This window comes from Felis catus, chromosome B1 (genome assembly GCF_018350175.1).
Source record: "Felis catus isolate Fca126 chromosome B1, F.catus_Fca126_mat1.0, whole genome shotgun sequence".
Classification (NCBI taxonomy): Eukaryota; Metazoa; Chordata; class Mammalia; order Carnivora; family Felidae; genus Felis; species Felis catus.
Genome location: NC_058371.1, coordinates 110,890,038 through 110,907,777, shown reverse-complemented (window position 1 = coordinate 110,907,777; position 17,740 = coordinate 110,890,038). Strand labels below are relative to the sequence as shown.

General features: G+C 35.8%; 1 protein-coding gene across 10 annotated transcripts in view; it reads left to right on the top strand.

Annotated features, from left to right (window-relative positions):
• Nucleotides 1-17,740, top strand: part of ALPK1 (alpha kinase 1) — a 137,615-nt gene that overhangs the window by 48,825 nt on the left and 71,050 nt on the right. The window contains exon 1 of one of the 10 annotated variants that reach the window (XM_045056000.1): nucleotides 11,506-11,526. The exons of the other annotated variants lie outside the window; for them this stretch is intronic. The gene's annotated coding sequence lies outside the window, so the exon portion shown is untranslated. Of the gene's footprint in view, nucleotides 1-11,505; nucleotides 11,527-17,740 lie in introns of those variants that run through there. 10 annotated transcript variants of the gene reach the window in all.

Here is a 17,740-nt window from a genome sequence, read left to right as displayed (position 1 = left end):
ATACGTGATACATACTTATGTATTTATAAAATTATTGGAAGCCTACGAGTGCTTAAAAGGACTTCCATTCATCCTATCTTTCCATACATTTTGAAATATTCAGGACGGTATCAGTAAGCTGGAAGGCAAATAGTTTTAAAAAACACCCATCAGGTCAAAATCTTCTGGAAAGCCTGAATATGCTTTTTATGAAGTATATGACCATGGGCAAGTTACTTTAACCTCCATGACCTCAACTTTCTCATCCCTAAAGTGGGGATAATAAAGCCTATATTATAAGGTTTTGTGTCTTAAGTATCTTGCATAGGACCTAAGGATAGAAAATACTCAACCTGTGATAATTTCCTTCTCCATCCTGCCTTTTGGCAGTGTCTGTGACAGCAAACTGTAGATTAAAACCGTTAGTTAACTTGGTTTAAAAACTCTAAGCATTCAAATCATCAGATTACTTTTTCATATTTTTTAAAAAGGTTAAACAGACATGAAGTTGGAGATTTTCATTCCAGTTTGCAATTTTTGTTTTGAGTTGTTTAACTTTTGAATCCTGTAGAAAGTAGAATAATAGAAGTGTGTTACATAGTTTTGTTAAAAGCAGGCTTGGCTTCTCTACTCATTCAGTCCTAGCCTGTGATTTCCCAAGACAGTGTTAATAGGGGGCGTGCTTCTCTTGTTTTTGTAGACAGTGCTCATTTACCCATGCTAATGGCTTTGAAATATTGGTATGATTATTTTTGCACACATTTAACTTTTTGTTTATATCTTTGTTAGGATAATATTCAAATTGCCTTGTGCTTTCTAAGCACGTACTATTAAAAGGGAAGTGCAGCAAAAAAGCCCAGATTATATGATGAGGATGGAGGTGGAATGGGCCGTAATTAAAATTATGTGTTGTTGGTAACTCATTAAGCAGACACTTCAAATACACATAGTCATAGTCTGGACTTAATTACAGAATCAGATGAAGCAGTGGCTTCACTTTTAGAGAGTAGGGCTCACATTCACGAGGGCAAAGCACAGTTTTGTTGGCTATCCAAACTTCGTACTAGGCAGATTTAAAATAATTTCAGAATAGTCTTTTACCGCTTCTCAGAGTTTATCAAGACATTTCTTTTTTGCTTACAGTCTTTAAAACAGAATCTTTAAAAATTTTTCATTATACACAATTTCAAACGTACAAAATTAGAGGCGGCAATATAAGAAACCTGATATATTTTATTCAGTCTCAACGTCTAACAATCTGTAGCCAATCTTGCCTAATTTATACCCTCACTTTCTCCCCGCCTCCATGTCCCAGATGATTTTTGAACCAAATTTCAAACTGCATACAATTTCATGTATAAATATTTCAGAGTGTTTCCCTAAAATATATGAACTCTTTTTCTTTTCTTTTTTCCTTTCTTAAATGAACTCCTTTTTGAAAAGCACAGTACTATTATCTCACCTTAAAAATTAACACTAATTCCTTAATATCATTTATTGCAACTTAGTATTATTAGTGAGAAAATGGAAGGCCCCCCTCCATTATTTGAAAGATTATTATTTGGTGGATTATTTGGCTTTCATGTTACAAATTAGTTATTTTGCTCCCACAACACAAGAGTTTCATGAATACCCTTTTGTAACAACTTTTAATGTTGATTTATGTGGTCGGTGTGTTTTGTGATATGTGGTAGTATCTTCCTAGAATGAAAATTTGTCATTTTATTGGAAAATAAAAATTGTATCACTATTCTACTCCTACCTACCTTCATTGATTCATTTGGGTAAGTGTTTTCCAAACTTATTAGCTTCAAATGAAATTATGCATGGAAAGCCACTATATAAAACGGATGGAAATGAAATTGCTCTGGGGCCATGTTGCCGACCTCTCATTTGTCCCATTCTTTCCCCATGTGGGGTTTTGGTAAGTGAAATGCTTTTTTATAAATGTATACCATTTTCCCATTCTGGTTTTCGGGCAAGACAAATTGCTATGTGAAACAATGTAAAGAATAAGAGAGGATTGCATACATAGCTGAAACGACAAGAAAATGACAACATACTTAATTTTTAAGCCTACTACCACTAAAAAGAATGTTTCACTTAAAGTAATTAAAATGTTTATTGTAATGGGAAAAATCTACTGTGTTCATAAATAATGGCCCCACTTCTTAGTTGACTATACTGGGGCCTCCTGGGAGGAGATGTATTTGCTCCCTGTCAGGATTAATCTATAAATGCAATCACCACTTAGACCTCATCAGTTCTTTCCTTCCCCTTCATTGGTCCCTCTGGAATTATATTGCAGCTTGAGTAAGGTCAAAATTAGGATACTTTTTCCCCAGGAAAAACACAGCCGTTGTTATTTCAGTGCTTTAAAATTTGACAATCAACCCAAGAGTTACTTCTTTGAACAGCCTGGAGTATACGTTTCTGTCACAGAATCAATATTCTACCAAAGTAATGCATTCTGTTTTTCAGTGTGTTTATTGGTTTCTTTCCCACAAAATCCAGGGACACAGAGTAGTCTCACATGAAACCACAGTGGATTGTATGTTTAAAAGCCTGTGTCTAACACCTGCAGATAATCCCAGTGAGTTGCCATTTGAACTTGGACAACCACTGAATTTCTGACTTTATCTTCAAATGTGGGCCATATTACTAGCTATCTTCCTCACTGTAATCTTATAAAAGTAAGAATTCTCCGATTTCCTTTGTCAAGTTTTAATATGAATGTCTTTGCCTCCAACTTGTCTAAACGTAAGTAATCTCATCCTGGTGGGTCAGAATATTGCTTTGGAGTTTTTTTTCATAAGCTAAATTATGTACTTATTTTACTTTCCCAACGAGGCTGTCTTTGAGGGTTGTCTATTCTGTTTCTTGGCAACCTTTAGAAGTATCAAGTACAATATATAATGGATACTCAACATATGCTTAACTACCATTCAGAAGTTTGCAAATGCAGTACATATTATTTTATATTTTAAGCCTGTAAGTTAGCTATCAAAGCTAAACCTTAAGGAAATAGTAAGAAACAGATCATTAATTTTTGCCAGGAAAAGATTGTATAAAAACTAATGTGTTTCAGTTGCTTACTTTGATTTACTTATTTTAAAAAATTTTTCTGTTCTACACTGGCAAATATTCCTTCATTAGCTAAAAGCAAAGAATAGAATTAACACTAAGTCTCAGATCTCCATCCTTCTCATTAGGGGAAAGAGAAAATGTGAGTTCTTCTGCTTGAGGAGCTACCAAAGAAAGTGAGTGGAGTAGTTCAAAAGCAATAAAATTATATCCCCAAATCAGGTGATTGATGTTCTGAGCACATTTGCTCTGTGACGGAGCAACATTTTATCCAGGAACAGAACTCTTACTGAAAGTGAAGAATCCTGAAATTGTAAAACTGTACTCATTTTCCAAGTCAGCCTGATGAAAGGAGGGCCTGGAAGCTCTCTATAGGTTACAGAGAGAGCAGAAGCAGGTTTGGTTTTCTAATAGAGTCTTTCTGGCTCCTAAAATGACTCCCGTTAAGGACTCTGTGCATTTGTATATACCTTAGGATGCACATAAGCTGTCAACAAGTAAGTAAACAAAAAATTAAACGTGCTACCTTTTCTTTATAGACACCTTTCCCCCCACCTTAAGACCACACAGGAGTGGTAAAATCCTGCTGTAAACTCTCCTACAGGGCCCCTCACCCCGGGGCTGTACGTGGTTGTCACTATGTTCAATTAGTTTGGTGTGTGAATATTTGCCTCATCGAGCGATATTTTTGCCTTTGTGCCCTCCAAGTGTGTGGATATCCAAGTGTGTGGATATCCCGGCGGTTCTCCCTCAACAGTCTCTTGCCACTCGAGAAAATTCAAGTCGTATTTGTTCCCAGGCCAGTAGGAGGCTCCCTGCCAAGACCCATCGGCTGCTGGTGACATGCACACGCTGTGTGAATCACATGGCCACATGGTGGACTTTTATTATGTCGGCCTGGGAGTGTGGTCTGCCAAACCCCAATCCAGAAGCCCACCCCCTGGCGCCTTTGACATTTTAAGTAAAAAATAAATAAAGAGCTTTGTGTGTATCTCAGAGTGAAGAAGAAGATGTGGGGTTGGGGGTGTTTCTGTCTGATCTGTAATCCGATAGACGTTCTTTCCCTTAGCCACTTCAGGGCTCGCTTTCCTGCCACCTCAGATAGGGGAAAGGCTGAGTACTGGAGGCAAAGGCTGATTAAACCAAGTTGGCTGGGTTTTAAGGGCTTTTCTTTAAGCAAGTAAAACTCACATTTTTCTTCCTGAAAATATCTAACTGGTTATAATATTTCAATTCTCTAACATATTTTTATTCATTAATGAATGTGAATCTGGAGAATTATTTAGGGAATAGCCCCATTACTACAGGACTTTATACTGGGGAAAATAGCAACATATCAAGAATCTGAAAACTTTGCATCGCCAAGCAATTTTCTCTCTTAAGAACATAAATGCTAATTAAGTCAATAAGGAAATCAAATCCAAATAAGGTGAAGAGAAATTAGGTGACCCTTTAAAAAATGAAACTTTATTTCTTGAAAATTTTATTAATAACAATAACTGACCACTATGGAGCACTTATTGCATATGCTAGGCAATGTTCTTTGTGTTCTATATATAATGTAGTATATTTACATTATTATAGTTATCTGATATCATAATATAATCCAATCGATCCTTATAAAACTCTGTGAGATTGGTTCTATGATTACCCTTTTTTACAGACGAGGAAACTGAGACATGATTTATCTCAGGCTGCTCAGCTAACAAGCAGCAGTACTGAAATTTAAAGCTGAGAACCCTGACTGCAAAGTGCTTGTGCTTACCTTGGCTACCCAGTGATGGCTTAGACACTGAAAGGGCAATTCCTCATTTTACTCTCTTCATTTTTCTGCTTCTATAATTTCAGAGCCCCCTCATCCCTTTCCTCCAAGACACAGTGTTCTTTCGTAGGCTATCTCAATCCGAATCTACATCAAAACAACTCTCCTGGCTGTGAGAATTGCAAATACAAATTTGAAATATTTTGTTGCAAAAATAACTTTGATCCCCACATCAGCTGGCCTCATCAAAAGTCTGTAATGTTTCATAGCCCTGGCAATTTTATATCATAGTATACGTCCTGCCATTTCCATTTGCATACGGCACCATCGCCTGGCCTTTCCTCCTAGTCCACCCCGGGGACATCCAGCAGGTTTGCCATTCTGGGTCTGTCACACAGAGCATCTCAGTTGCCTCATCAACAAAACACAGACTACATTAATGGTCAAGTCAGCTCCATTTTTTCTTTTAAAGATTTCTCTTCCAGTGAAGTTATTCTTGCTGTGTTTTTCTCTGGAACTCTGGTATCCATTAAATGAGAAGGTGTGTTTTAAGGACAAGTCCTTAAAACTTGTTATATTCCTATCCTACTTGTCCAGAATTCCTATCCTGATCATTGCTTGGGACTTTGGGCAAGTTACTCAACCTCCTCCTCCTTCTGATTCGTCACCTAGAGTTTGGGTGGACAATATCTGCCTCCTAGAGTTTAGTTGTCACTTTGAAGGCCCTTCAAAGTTTGTAAAATAATTTTTTCTTGCTCTGTGAATGCCCCCCAGTGTCATGGAAGCTCTGGATTTGGGGACGTATGGAGTTAGTAAATGTGGCAGCTCTTCTCTTATTTCGGGTGCGAAACTACAAAGAAAACTCTTCCTGGAAGCACCACTTGGAAGTACAGGATCCTTGAGCCAGACCAGATGGCAGGTTTGGCTCACCTTGACCTGAGATGTTACTCTTCTAGCCATGGGGGCCGGGCTTCTAATTCATCGGATGTCACCGTGGCTGATGGAGTGGGTAACTGTAGCTGCAGAGTATGAGCAACAACCCCCACGATGATGACCTTTTTTTCCCCCTCCTCTTTCTTCCTGAGGCCAACAGGTAACCCATTCATGACCCGGAACACTCTCATTGCACTTTCCTGTGCAGTCAAGTTGGATAAACACATTCAGCAGTCAGCAACTGAAGAGGGTGGGGCACAAGGGCAAGAGAGACAGAGACAACTTTGAGAGAAGGGACAACTTTGGCCTCCAGTGTCCTGTTCTAACAAGGTGTGGCCTTTAGGCTGGAAGTCTTGATATAAAAGAGCCACAGGAAAAAACTCCTCTTTCATTTATAGAATTCCCGAAAATCTTTTCTTTTTTTAATTACATACACTCCTTCATTTTCTTTGTAAATGGAAAGAAAAGGTGAATTGAATTTCTTGGCCATCTAGTGTTTGTGAAATTAATGGTTCAAACTGCCTGTCTTATTATTTCACTAGTCACTGCTAACTCATGGATCCTTAATACAAGATGAGGATCTCCTCCTTGGAGTCTCTTGTCATGCCACTCCCCAACTAGATTTCTTTTCCTCACTTCTCTCTCCAACTATTTCAGATCCTACCTCCTTGAAAAGTCCCAGTGCAAGTGCCCCTTCCTACTCTGAAAGGTTCTTTCTCTCTCTCAATGGAATCACTGACTCCAATCCTAAGGGCAGGAACTGATATTTATTACCTGTGCAATACTCCTAGGCTTGAGTTTCTATTTTCCACTTTTTAATTTTTTCATTAAATGTCAAATAGGTATCAAAAAATTATAAAATAGGGGCACTTGGGTGATTCAGTTGGTTAAGCATCGGACTTTGGTTTAGGTTATGATCTCACGGTTTGTGGGTTCAAACCTTTCATCAGGCTCTGAACTGACAGTGTGGATCCTGCTTAGGATTCTCTCTCTCTCTCTCTCTCTCTCTCTCTCTCTCTCTCTCTCTCTCCACCCCTCCCCCACTCACGCTTTTTCTCTCTCTCTCAAAGTAAACTTTACAAAATTATAAAATAGGTGTAGTATACTGAGAACATGATGAATGCTCATAAATCAAATAGTCTGAGTAAAAAACGTACCACTTTCTTTGACGTTTCCTGTGTTCATATGCTTCCCCCTCATCTTCACTCTCCCCTCAATAAATCCACTGTTGTTAATTTTTAGTTTATCATTCCCTTGCTTTTCTTTGTAATTTTACCATATATATATGTATCCTGTAATAATATATTGTTTAGCTATAAACATTTTTATGCACATATTCGTCTGTGACGTGCTTTTTTATATTTATAAGATTCATCCGTATTGCTATATGTAACTGTAATTCATTCACTTACTTGCTTATTCTATCCCAGTGTACGAATACACTTCAGTTTTTAATTAACTTATTTTTTTTAAGTTTATTTTGAAAGAGAGGGAGAGAGAGAAAGTGAGGGAGGGGCAGAGGAGAGGGGGAGAGAGAGAATCCCAAGCAGGCCCCATGCTGTCAGCGCAGAGCTTGATGCAGGGCTTGAAGCCATGAGCCATGAGACCATGACCTGAGCCAAAATCGGGGGTCAGACACTTAACCAACTGAGCCACCCAGGCACCTCTACACTTTGGTTTTTTAATGCATTCTCCTCTTGATGGGTAATGGATTGTTCCTTTTGTTTGCTATTACAAACTGTGTCACTGTGAACATGCTCATATTCCCTAGACACAGGTCCCAAGATTTTCTCCAAACTAGAATATCTAAGAGTGGACACTGGGTCATAGTGCACCACTATGTGCATTTTTTTTACTTTACTGTATAATGCCAAACTATGGTTTCCAGTTTCCAACAATAGTGAATGGAAGTAGCAGTGACTATTCTTGACAACTGTTATCCAACTTAAATTTTTTCTAATCAAAAAGTTGTGAATGGTCATGGTTTGAATTTGTATTTCCTGATTACCAATGAGCTTGGACACATTTCATGTGTTCATTGGCCATTAATGTTTTCTCTTGTGTGAAGTGTCTGTTCAATTCTTTTGTTCATTCTTTTTCTACTATGAGATTGGTCCTTCTCTCAAGGATTTATAGGAATTCTTTGTATATTCTCAATAGAAATCCTTTGACAGTAACATACATTGCAAATACTTTCTCCCAGTTTATGACTTGTCTTTTCACTTTCTTTATCGTGTCATTTTACTAATCAGAAGTTCATCTCTCTCACTAATTAAATATCAATCTTTTGTGATTTGCTCTTTTTATAAGTGTTTGAGAAATTCTTCCCCAACCAATGGTCAAAAGGATATTCTGTCTTAGATATTCTCCTCTAAAAGTTGCATACTTTTGTCTTTCACATTTAAGTCTTTAACTAGTATTGATTAAAAAAAATAACCAATTAGCTCAAGGTCATGTATTGAGCTAGTGTATTAAACCAAATTCCCATATATACATGTGTCTCTTGCAGAACTATATTTAGAAAGGCAATTTGCCTATCCTAGTGCCAGTAATTTTTGCATCATTTAATATGATTTTATTATTAATTATTGACATCTGTTATGATACTCCCTGCTCCTCCCTTGTTATTTTTCATTAGAAGTATCTTGATTATTCTTGAACTTCCTCCTTTCACATAAATTTTAGAATCATCTGGTCAGGTTGGCACACAAACACATGTTCAGCTGTAGTAATTTTTATTGGAATTGCATAAAGATGGAAATAAATATGGGAAAAATTGCTATCTTAATAATATTGTGCTTTCCAGGCCACTACCATAGAATATTTCCTCATGTATTTAGATTTTCATTAATGTCTTTCAATGAAGTAAGTTTGATAATTTCTTTCCAAAAGTCTTACATAGTTATTATTAGAATTATTCATAGGTTACTTCATATATACACACATATAAGTTTTAATTATACTTTACATATTTTATGCCATTGTAAATGGTGTATTTTTATTGTTACATGTTTTTAGCTACTTGTTGTAGATTTAAGGATATTTTTCTTAAGACTGAATTTATTGGCTTGTTGGATGTTTGATAAAATTTTACTGGTAAAACTGTATGTTCCTGGTGTTTTCTTTGTAGGAAGGTTTTTCAACTACTGATTACATTTCTTTAAGATTATAGGACCATACAGGTTTTCTGTTTCTCCTTGGTTTCTTTTAAGTAAGTTATGCTTTTATATGAATTGCCATTTTATTGTTTTCAACTGTATTGGTATATAATATTTCATTATTCACTTGTTAGCTTTTTAAAAATCTCTGTAGTATCTGTTAATGTCCCCTCCTAAGATTTTTAGTCCTACTTTTATTTGTTTGTTCTCTATCTCTTGATCGCTTTTACCAGCAGTTTGTCAATTTCAGTGGTCTTTTGAAAGAACTTTATTTTATTGAGCTTCCTATGGAATATTTGTTTTTTCAATTAATTTCTGTTTCATTCCATTAATTTCTGTTCTTTTCTTTATTTCACTTTTTCTACCATTTATTTTTTCTATTCATTTCCTTACTTTTGGTTATTTAAGTTTAACTCATTAAATTTCCCTCATTCTTTATTTCTATTGTAAGTATTTTGGCTATAAATTTCCTTTTGTGTTCCACTTTGATTGAATTCCACATATTTTGACATGCAGTATTTATCATTCCATTGTAATACTCTCTAATTTTCGTAATGATTCTTTCTTTGACCTGCAAATTATTTAGAACTGTATTTCTTAATTTCCATCTATTTGAATATTTTTCTAGTCATCTTTTTGTTATTGATTACCTTAATTGCCTTTCAGTCATACAATGTCATATGCAAAACATTAATCTGTTTTCTGAAATTTGTTGAGATTTGTCTCATAGCACGGTAAACCTTAAATTCTTATAAATGTTCCTTCCAGGCATGCTTGAAAGTAATGTATAGACTGCCATTGATATGTTGTTTCATAAATATCTATTCAATCAAGTTTGTTAATTGTGTTGATCAAATCAGTGATATCATTACCACTTTTTTTTTGTCTGCTTAATGTATTAGTTTCTAAAAGAGGTGTGTTAAATTTTCCCACTATGATTATGTATTTGCATATTTTTCTTTATGGTTCTCTTTTTTTTTTTAGAGACATTAAGCAACCTTTAAAAAAAATTTTTTTAATGTTTATTTTTTTGAGAGAGAGAGAGAGACAGAGTGGTAGCAGGGGAGGGGCTGAGAGAGAGGTAGCGAGACACAGAATCCGAAGCAGGCTCCTGGCTGTGAGCTGTCAGCACAGAGCCCGATGCAGGGCTCAAACCCAAGAACCATGAGATCCATGACCTGAGCTGAAGTTGGACGTTTAACCGACTGAGCCACCCAGGTGCCCCTATTGTTCTTTCACTTTTTGTTTCATATATATTAAAAGCTATACTCTTAGATGCATATACATTTAGAATTGCTATACCTTCCTGGTGAACTGAACCATGTATCATTGTAAAGTAGCTTTTTTATCTTTATTAATGCTTTTTGCCTTAAAGTCTGTTTTGCCTGATATTAATATACTTTCTTTTATTTATTTATTTTTATAATTTTTTTAATTTTTAAATTTTATTTTTATTTTTTTAAAGTTTATTCATTTATTTTGAGAGAGAGAGAAAGCCTAGGTAGGGGAGGGGCAGAGAGAGAGGGAGAGAGAGAGAGAAAACCCCAAGCAGGCTCTGCACTGTCAAGTGCAAGCCCAGTGTGGGGCTTGAATTCACAAACAGTGAGATCATGACCTGAGCCCAAGTCAAACGCTTAACCAACTGAGCCACCCAAGGGCCCCAGTTTTTTAATTTTAAAGAGAGCACGCTAGTAGGGGAGAGAGGCAGAGGAAAGAAGAGAGAGAGAAGCTTAAGCAGGCTCTATGCTCAGTACAGAACCTAATGCTGGGCTAGATCCTGTGACCTTGGGATTATGACCTAAGCCAACATCAAGAGTCAGAAACTCAACCAACTGAGCCATCCAGGCACCCCAATATACTAACTTTCTTTTAGTTAGTATTTTTCTAATATATCTTTTTCTTATTACCTTTAAACTTCCCTTATTCTTATGCTTTAAGTAAATCCATGTGACTATTTTTAAAATCAACTCTACCTTTATCTTTTAACTATAGCATTTAGTTCATTTATATTTATTGGAAATACTTATATATTTAAATTTATTTCTGTCATCATATTTTGTATTTTAAATTTATCCTGACTTTTCCTTGTTTTTTTTCCCCTTTTCCTTTCTTGCCTTCCTTTGGATTGTTTTGTTTCTTTTCATGTTTTACCTTCTACCAGTTTGAAACTTACATGTTTTATTTTTAAAAGATTATCTTAGAAATTTTTATCACAGTCTAAAGTTAAAATCTCCCTACCTCCTGTCAATTCCAAGATCTAAAAACACTTTGACATCAATCACTCTCCTCCTCATATATATGTTGTTTGTATTTGTATGTGTTTTTTTTTCTATTTTTTAATCTCATAAGACATTGTTATTGTTGTAGCTTTATACAATCAGTATTTATATTTAGCCAACATTTCACCACTATTTTTGTTTATTATTTTCCCTTCAGTCTCAGGCCCTTCATCTGTGATCACTTTCCTTCTATGTAAAGTATGTACTTTAGGGATTTATTTAGTAAGAATCTGTTGATGTTTATTTTTAAATATTTTTATTTTTCAAGGTTTCCCCCCAGTATATTGAAGATATCCTTTCACTGTCTTCTAGTTTCCATTGTTGCTTTTAGGTAGGTAGCTATAAATCCACTGTTGTTTCTTTGAAGGTGCTGTGTTTTCTCTCCAGTGACTTTAAAGATCTTCTCTGTGCCCTTGGTATTCCCTAGTTTTGCTATGATATTTCTAAATATGGATTTTTATTTATTTATTTAATCTGCTTGAATATTATGGGTATTTTAATTACTGTCTTTCTCCTGTTCTTAAAGTTCTTAGTCATTATGTGTCCAAACATTTCTTTTGCTTCTCCCTCTTCTTCCCATCAAGGATTCTTATGAGGCATATGTTAGAGCTTTTCCATCAATTTTCCCTGTTTCTGAACCTCTCTTTTGTATTTTCTCTCTCTGTCTTTTTTGTTGTTGTTGCAGTTTAGATATATTCTGATTTATCAACAGTTTAAAAATTCTATCTTCAGCCAGAACTAATATTTGACTGAATCTATTTCATTCATAGATTTAAAAATTTTTAACTATTATTTTTTTCATTTATAGAAATTCTATTTGATTCTTTTTCAATCTGCCTATACCTTTGTATAGTTTCCTGTTCTTAACTCATATACTCAATATACGCTTTCACAATTTAAGCATGTATATTTTGTAGTCTGTATCTGATAATTCCATTAACTAAATTCTTTGTGGGTCTGATTTTACTATCTGTTGTTTCTTCTTTCATCCATTGTTTCCTTTTACCTCATGCATTTTGTGAGTTGGCCAGGGACTCATATTTCTTGGTATTTTATAGGTGGAAATTCTTTGAAGCCTAGTTTGAAGTCAGATTCCTTTAGAGAAGATTATGTTTCACTCCACCAGTTGCCTGAGAAAACCACCAACCTAGGACCTTTCTTTTTTTTTTTTTTTCATGAAATTCACGTATGTAAAACTACCTTTTATTTGCTCTAGCTATTTTTTTTTTTGAGAGAGAGAGAGAGAGAGAGAGATTGAGGGCACAAGTGATCGAGAGGCAGAGAGAAAGAAAGAATCCCATGAGGGTCAGAGAGAGAGAGAGAGGGAGAGAGAGAGAGAGAAGCAGAGCTCATGTTCACCTGAAGCAAGGCTCTTGCTCATATGATACGGGGCTCACTCACCCATTGTCAGACTCGAACTCATGAACCCTGATAATCATGACCTGAGTCAGATGCTTAAACAACAAGCCACCCAGGCGCTATGCTGTAGCTATTTTAAATAACAAGCACAGGTTTAGAATATTATTTATCTCTCATGATGTTGAAAAATATCATATAAAAAGCTAAGGAATGAATGAAAAAAAATGATTAGGTATTTGACATGTTTTCAATAAACACATATGATCTTGAAAAACATCGTATAAAAGCTAAAGAATGAATAAAAAAACGATTTGGTATTTGACGTGTTTCCAATAAACACATGTGATCTTGAAAAACATCGTATAAAAGCTAAAGAATGAATTAAAAAACGATTTGGTATTTGACATGTTTCCAATAAACAGTTAATTAAAAAATTTACATGAGCTCTGCATGTTGCCTGGGTCGGGATGTCATTATGTTATAAGTGGACTTTACAAGGTATGTTCTCCTGAAGCTTTAGGATCATTTTTAAATAACTTGTTTTAAAGTAATTATTAGCCAGAAGTTTTGTAGATCTGTGGAAATTCTCAAGAGAAAAAAATCTGGTCTCTCTCAAGAGGCAGCATGTTTTGCCACAGGCAAATTTCCTGAGAGGTGGCAGGAGAGGATGAGGATTCACTTTTAGCTTGCCCTTACACTAAAGGATCAACCTTTACTGGGACATCAGTTTTATGCAAGGGAACAGTGTCTTCTTACACATTCCAACTTGGGTAGGCCTTCGATTTCATTTCCTATCTTCCCACACTCCAAGATCGTGAAAACCAAAGTTTCAGCTTACAGTGTTTGCAAATACACTCAAGGCAAAAGCTAACTTCTGTACTGCCTAACCTTCTGGGTTCCAGCTTTTTCTTGGTTTGTTTTCTGAGTAGTCCTTCCTTTCTTATAATTTTTTTTAATGTTTATTTATTTTTGAGATAGAGACGCAGCATGAGCAGGGAAGGGGCAGAGAGAGAGGGAGACACAGAATGTGAAGCAGGCTCCAGGCTCTGAGCTGTCAGCACAGAGCCCGACGCGGGGCTCGAACTCACGAACTGTGAGATCATGACCTGAGCTGAAGTCGGACGCTTAACCAACTGAGCCACCCAGGCGCCCCCTTTTCTTATCATTTTTATTGATACACTGTAGATGTGATAAAGGGCGTTTGCAGCATTTTTACTTGTTTTCAGCGGGAATGTTGTTCAGAATGTATAGTCTTCCATACCACTAGAATAGAAGTCTACCCTTTTGGGTTTTGGTGACTTAGAAGTTGCCTTCTCCTTCTCTTTTTATTCAGTTTTAAAATGGTAACAATGGCTGTTACCCAAAAATATCTATCCAAGCCCCACAGTTGTCTTACTCTCCAATCAGTTCTCTTTCTACTTTTGTGTCCCCACTTGCACGGACCAGTACCAGAGGCACTATGGTCAGAATTTGTGTGTGGGGTTGCTCAGGGGAAGGTGAAAAGGTGGAAAAAGCTGCATTGTCATTGCTGGTGACTGATCAGAGAAATGTATTCTTGTTGTTCTTTGTTAGATACCAGAATAGAACAATATGATAAACGATTTTGAATGTAGATGAAAAAGTAATTTGAGTATAATTATTCATTTATATATGAATCAAATGAGCTCTGTATGTTCGCTTGTGAGTCTAACCAAACATTAATTGAATTCCAACAAAGATATTTTAAACTGAGACTTTGGACTATAATCCTGTTTAATATTTTAATGTACTTATGTCTTATTCCCATAATTACATTATAACTCCTTGACAGTGTAGGCTTCTTTATGCCTCTACTTCTTTATGCTTCCCCACATCGTTTAGCTTAAGGATTATGACTAGCTGGCTGGTGGATTATTACAGAAGTGGCAGCTAGTAGACCATGGAATGCCTTTGGAATTCTTTTATTTTCTTTGATTTACCCCCAAAGGAGTACTAATTGTCCAAGAAAAAGACTCACAAATGCCAAAAGAAATGGGGTTTTGAATAATACACTGATTTGCCTTCTCTTAATGATGGCTGATTTCTCAATTATCTTACAACTCATCCACTCAGCTGTATTCTAGGTCACCAATAGAAATAAAATACACAAATATCAAAATTCCAAACATGGAATATATGAACACATGACCATTTGGCTATGTGCATGCATGTGTGCCATAGATTCTAACTTTGTTGGATATCTAATATTATCCTGGAAGTATCTGTTTGTATGTTCTCTTGCTCTTGATGGCCTCTTTCTATTTAATTTTTTGAAAAAAAAATGTATATAGGGGATGTCAAAATAGAAAAAATAATTCTTAGATTACAAAAAATATGGGGAAATTAACATTATTCAATTTAGGAATAGGTACAGCTCACAGAACGCCACAGTTCAGGGAGCAAAAATTGATATGTGTTGAAATTGAAAATGATTCTTTTATAAAGGAAGCTGACCAAAATTTCCAGCAGGATCATTGCCTGAAGGAAAATTTTCTAGGCTCCAGCCTCTGTTATGCTTAACAATGAACCATACAAGTCTGGACAGATGGTTGGATTCCAAAGTGTTTCTCATGTTACAGTATTTTCTTCCTATTGTCTCTCCTGAATTCTGCAGGGAAATGAGAAAATGCTATAACTTTCAAAAAGTATAAAGAATATTTTCAATATATTTTGGGAAGTCCCAAGTACTAAACATTAATTATCCTGGAAATCTTCTTTTCTTAGAAATGCTTTCTTGGTTAGAATCCAATTGTTTATTCTGGACAGTATGATTTATCTTTCTATCTTTATTGCTAGAAATATAAAATATAAGATGCATTTATGCCTTTTCCTAGATCCCTTCTATGTTCCCTGTCTCAAAGTATGGTAACTGTCCATTCAACTTTGAGCTATGGTGAGCCACAATCTTGGGACTCATTTTTAAGACCATATCTATCCAACAGCAACACTGCATTTATTCCCTAAACAGCCCTCAAATTTGTCCAACTTTCTGTCTCTATGACTCTGGCCCAAAGTTCTGATATTTCTCATCTAGGTTATTACAATAAATGCCTAACTAATCTACCTGCAATCACCTTTTTCCTCTCTGCCCCCAAAACACCCTATAGCCAAAACAGAATGAACTTTTCCAAATGCAAATCTGGTCATGTTCCTCCTGCTACCAGTAGTTTCCTATGACTCTTGGGTTAAACACAAGATTCCTTACCTGGCACATGGGGCCCTGAACAGCCCCTACCTACTTCTCCAAACTCACCTCATCAACTTTCTCCTTTTATCTCTAGTTAAACTAATTTGGCCTTCTTTCATTTCCTCTATATTTCTATCTGCATTACGGCTGTTCCCTACCATTTTAATTTCATTAAGCCCTGTTCTTCTTACAGAGTTTAATTCAAGCATCATATCCTCAAAGAATACCCCAAATTATTCACCCAAATTATTAGGACAAGTCCTGTTGTTTGCCCTCACAGAACCACATTTCTTATCTCTCTTTCACAGCACTTAGACAAAAGGAAGAGATTTATGATCCTGTAGACATTAGGGTTTCAAGTGAGGGAACAAAAGCAGAGTTATATTTATTTAGTAATCAACCTCTAAGATTCAAGCCAACATTTCTAAACCACAGAGAAAAGTATACATAGGAATATTATACCTAAGTGTTCTCAAAAGAGCCAAGAATTATGCAATGAATAAGTATCAGATATTCTTAGGCAAAATAGACAATCTGCTGAGTATGTAATTTAAGACCTGGAAAGATATTAGCAATTGTTCCCACTTAACCCCCTTAAAATAGAGATAAGAAAAATGAGTCTCCACAGTGAACCTCAGAGGTCTCACAAATAGTTGACGATAGAGAATGAAGTGGAATCAGTCACAAATATCTGTTGAACACTATTATGTGTAACAGTTTTCCTCTATCCAAGTCCTCTATTCATTACTACATGCTCTTTCTGTTTAAACATTTACAGAAACAGAGCAATTAAAGTTTATTTTAATTTGTCAGTATAACAAAAGACTACCTCCTACCTTAAGAGGATGATATGGCACCAACAAAACATTATTCTAAGCCTTTAGACAAAGGAATGGTGTGCTATTAACATTACATCACAGTACAGGATTATTTCTTTGTGCATGAGTTCTTCATATTTTCTTATTATACTCCTCTTTCTATATGAGGTCCTAAAAAGGATCCTAAAAAGAGAACCCCCTTCTTCCTTTCATTTGAAGAAAAAGGAGTGTGTCCTACTCACTTTCAGTTAATTTCAAGCAAGGTTTGTTAAGTTTCTCAATTACCAACTGCATTTCTCAATCTCCATGCTAACCCTCCATTAGAGCACAGCTCCCTTTTTCAGGAATGGTGGGCCATTCCATTGCTACATGGCTTCTTGCTTGTGCTACTCCACTAATTAGCTCTCTGACCAGCCCTCACTTCTTGGTTCCTTTCGTAGAAAGGCAAGCTAATGGCCAGCTCTTACCACACAACATTCACTTAAAAACACTTGGGCTAAAAGGGACATTGGAAACCATTTAGTACCACAACCCAATCCATGCAGGAATACTTTTCTGAAACATCTTAAACAGAAGAGAGATTTAATTTATACTTATGCTTTAAATGTATCCAGTAACTAATTCATCACAATCTCACTTCTGTGAATTCTCTTTCAAGAAACAGGAATTTTGTATCCAAGTACTGTACTTGTGTTCTTCACCAACAATACACCATTATTTTAAGGAAACAAGCCTGTAACATCCTGAAACTTTGCTTTGGCAGTTTTCTGTCTAAAGAACGTGTGTGTGTTTTCAAACCCAAAGTATATAAAGTATACCAGCCAGGTTAGAATGAAAAAGTGAAAAGTTTATATTACACAGTTAGTTCGTCTTTCATTTTCTGTTCCTGTTAAGGAAAAAAAAGAAAGAAAGAAAAATATTTTCTTGCTATTTAAAATTCAAGACTAGCTTCTTAAAATGAGACTTTTTATCCCAACACCTACGCAATAATTCATGACTTTAATATTTTTAATGATTACTTCCCTGCATGTATAAGCCAGAAGATGAAGGAACATGAGCCATCCATACATTTGTTACTTCCTTCCCTTTCAGACTCTCTTGCTTTAGTAATAAAATTCTATGTGCCCTAGGGGCGCCTGGGTGTCTTAGTCGGTTAAGCGTCC